General features: G+C 36.2%; 1 pseudogene; it reads right to left on the bottom strand.

The window, feature by feature from the left end:
• Nucleotides 1–236: 236 nt before the first annotated feature.
• LOC133298876 (phosphatidylinositol/phosphatidylcholine transfer protein SFH3-like) lies at nucleotides 237–3,452 on the bottom strand (annotated as a pseudogene).
• Nucleotides 3,453–3,688: the final 236 nt, after the last annotated feature.

The raw sequence follows: 3,688 nt of genomic DNA on the forward strand, positions 1-3,688 counted from the left end.
AATTTGTTGGCGGAATCATGGCCTTAGTAATGGGAATTGTAACCATGATCCGTATGACGAGTAACATGCCAAGGAAAATAACTGAAGCATCACTCTATAGCAGCCAAGTATATTATGATGGGACAACGATGAAAGCACCTGCAATTTCAAGCAAGGAATACATGACAATGATGAAAGCACTTGCAATTTCAAGCAATGAATACATGACAATGATGAAGCCCAAATAATGATGGCATTCAAGTATCAAGGAAAAATAGTAATACCTTTTTGGTTGCAGCCAACTCTTGTTTGAGAGTACTGACCCTGTTTAGAGCATCATTTAGCATTTCCTCCTTTTCGGGTGGCATGACAGGTCTCATGTTGAGAACAGTCATTTTCTCTTCTAGTTCAGCCATCCGCTTCATCATTGTCATGTATTCATTGCTTGAAATTGCAGGCGCTTTCATCGTTGTCGTGTATTCCTTGCTTGAAATTGCAGGTGCTTTCATCGTAGTCCCATCATAATATACTTCTCTGCTACAGAGTGTTGCTTCAGTTATTTTCCTTGGCAAGTTATATGTCATACGGATCATGGTTACAATTCCCATTACTAAGGCCATACAGATCATGGTTACAATTACCATTATTGCAATGGAAGAGAATGTTGTTATATGCGGACAGCACTCTGTAGCAATAAGAATTGTAACCATGATCCGTATGGCCTTAGTAATAAGAATTGTAACCATGATCCGTATGACATGTAACATGCCAAGGAAAATAACTGAAGCAGCACTCTGTAGCATACAAGTATATTATGATGGGACTACGATGAAAGCACCTGCAATTTCAAGCAAGGAATACACGACAACAATGAAAGCGCCTGCAATTTCAAGCAATGAATACATGACAATGATGAAGCGGATGGCTGAACTAAAAGAGAAAATGACTTTTCTCAACATGAGACCTGTCATGGCACACGAAAAGAAGGAAATGCTAAATGATGCTCTAAACAGGGTCAGTACTCTCGAACAAGAGTTGGCTGCAACCAAAAATGTATTACTGTTTTTCCTTGATACTTGATTGCGATCATTATTTGGGCTTCATAATTGTCATGTATTCACTACTTGAAATTGCAAGTGCTTTCATCATTGTCATGTGTTCCTTGCTTGAAATTGCAGGTGCTTTCATTGTAGTCCCATCATAATATACTTGGCTGCTATAGAGTGCTGCTTCAGTTATTTTCCTTGGCATGTTACTCATTATACGGATCATGGTTACAATTCCCATTACTAAGGCCATGATTACACCAACAAATTGATTGTTAAACCCATCAGAATTCTTCTTATTATGGGTAGGGAAACAATATGCATGCAAGGAAAATAAATTTAGAATTTTAACAAAACCATATTGTGATATGTTTATTCCTTGTCAATGAGCAAAAATGCTGATTATGTTGTTCAAATTGTTATGTGCAGTGTTTTACTGCTGACCATGTAATATATGTTACTTATAAGATGAAAGAACAATCAAATAGAAGTACCTAATACCTTGAGAAGGTGCATATTTATCATTTTGTACTGATTTCTTCCAAGATGAATCGACTGGCTCGTCAAGCACAGGGACAAATGCGTCATACTTATACACATTTCATTGCTTTTCGACTTGCAATATATATGTTCTCAGAAACAGAAGTAGAAAACGGGAGAATTCATATGACCTTAAGTTTACAGACACAGCGAACAACATGACTAGATAAACTAAGCAGTTTCCTCAAAACTATTTTTTGAAAGAAATAATACATAGGACGGGAATAACAATTGATTGAAGCCTAGGAAACTTACTTTTGGCAACAAACATTGCACATCATGTGTCTCTGGAAATGATTTTTTGTAACCCTTAATATTATAGGCAAAAACAAAAAAAAATATATTAATCAAATATTCTGTCAAATAAATACAGAGAAAAGTTTCAGGACAAAGCTTTGCTCTCTGAAATTGTTAACAGTTTAGGAAACCGACTGTCTTTTGAAGTGATGTTTCATCCTCAATGTCGGATAAGGTTTTTCCCGTGCATTTTCCCTCGCCATTTTGAACCATCTAATTCATCCAGAGGAAATACTTTATTGTTTTCATTTGCTATATTATATTACTAAAGAAATTGATATTTCAGCAGTAAACTACCTTCAAGATGTCTGGGTCATTCCATGGTCCCTTGTCAGAAAACATACAACCACCTTTATCTGCACAAGTACAAGTACCGCCCAAGAACTCTGGAAGTTCACTGTTAAATACCGTAGACAAGGTGTTATTTATAGTCTTAAGGAGTAATGTCAGTGCCATGATGGAACAACATAATTATAAATCAATGAATTTGGTCATGAAGAGAGAAAAAAGCACTTCAATGAAGAAGAAGATAAATCTAACCTGGCATCAATGATTTCAAGCAACTTGATCTGGTATTTGTTACCTAGGACTTGGTGAACAAAACATTAATATGTTTATTGCCCCTACTTAACTGAAAATCCACCTTGGTTCAAATTGATAAGTAGACTAAAAATGCTTACCTGAATTTTTGAGGTGGTCTTGCAATCAAGGAATGGCTTAACGGTATTCCACAAGAGCCTAAATCCAGAACCAGCATTGATTATGAACATACGGTCCAGGATCTGCATGCAAACGAAAACTCAGTTAGGGTAAATTTAAAAGGCTATTTAAAATTTTGCCATGCATAAGTAATTTAACAAGTACCTCAGGATAGTTGTCACCAAAAATCTTCTGAAGCCGCTGAGGAGATCCCTTGCAGCTTTGTTCATACTTTTAAGACCCTCACCAAGCATGCTAGTCAGCAATTGTGTGAAACTTCTTTCAATATGAAAAATATTTATAACAATTGATATGATATCCACTAGTATAATTGGAATTGGACATTGCCTCTTTAAATTTATAGTGACTATCATCTAATGTGTTACAATATTTCTTTCCTTTTATTGGTTTCTCATTGGGCAAGATAGATTGAAGAACTAAAATATAGGGTTAGAATTTTATACGCACCACTCCTTGCACATCCAAAATAGTTGTGCTTTGGTCAATGTGCTTCTTTGCTGTGATTGAACAAGCAGGCATCTTAACGGCGAAGGTCCTCTCAAACTCTCTAACATGGTACTTGAGATAACATTCCATAGTTGTTACTTGCATAAGCTTGTTACAGTCAACCTGACCCAATCTTTCAATGTAAATAGGTCGTCCATCCTTATCAACTCCATGATGCCCTTGTGGGTAGTATTTTAGAACTTCATCAATTTCCTCGAATCCAAAATCCTAAACAACACAAAAAATTTATGATTAGCTGAAGAACACCACAAAATATATAAAGGGTTATTCTTATATTTTCCACATGATTACCTCCATGACAGTGTCAGCACCAAATTCCGTCCTCCACTTAAGCATATCTGCCCACATTTGTTTTGTTTTATCAAGGTCAAACTCCCTTGCTCTCAACAATCTGAGAGATCATCAATTAAGGCATCAAGCGAAGTTACTCATGCTACAACTATAAATAAATAGTGACCAAAAGACTATGTTAAAACTTAAAAGGTTTATCTTTTGCAATTCTATGTAGCAAATGGGGAGTTATCATGTCAAATGCATCAGCGATCTGCTGACATGGGCCTGGGCATGCCATTTAATATTGCATCTTATGCCCTTTTGAC

The sequence above is a fragment of the Gastrolobium bilobum genome, unplaced genomic scaffold, assembly GCF_033153095.1.
Source record: "Gastrolobium bilobum isolate Gb01-03AN ecotype WA unplaced genomic scaffold, APGP_CSIRO_Gbil_v1 utg208458, whole genome shotgun sequence".
Lineage (NCBI taxonomy): Eukaryota > Viridiplantae > Streptophyta > Magnoliopsida > Fabales > Fabaceae > Gastrolobium > Gastrolobium bilobum.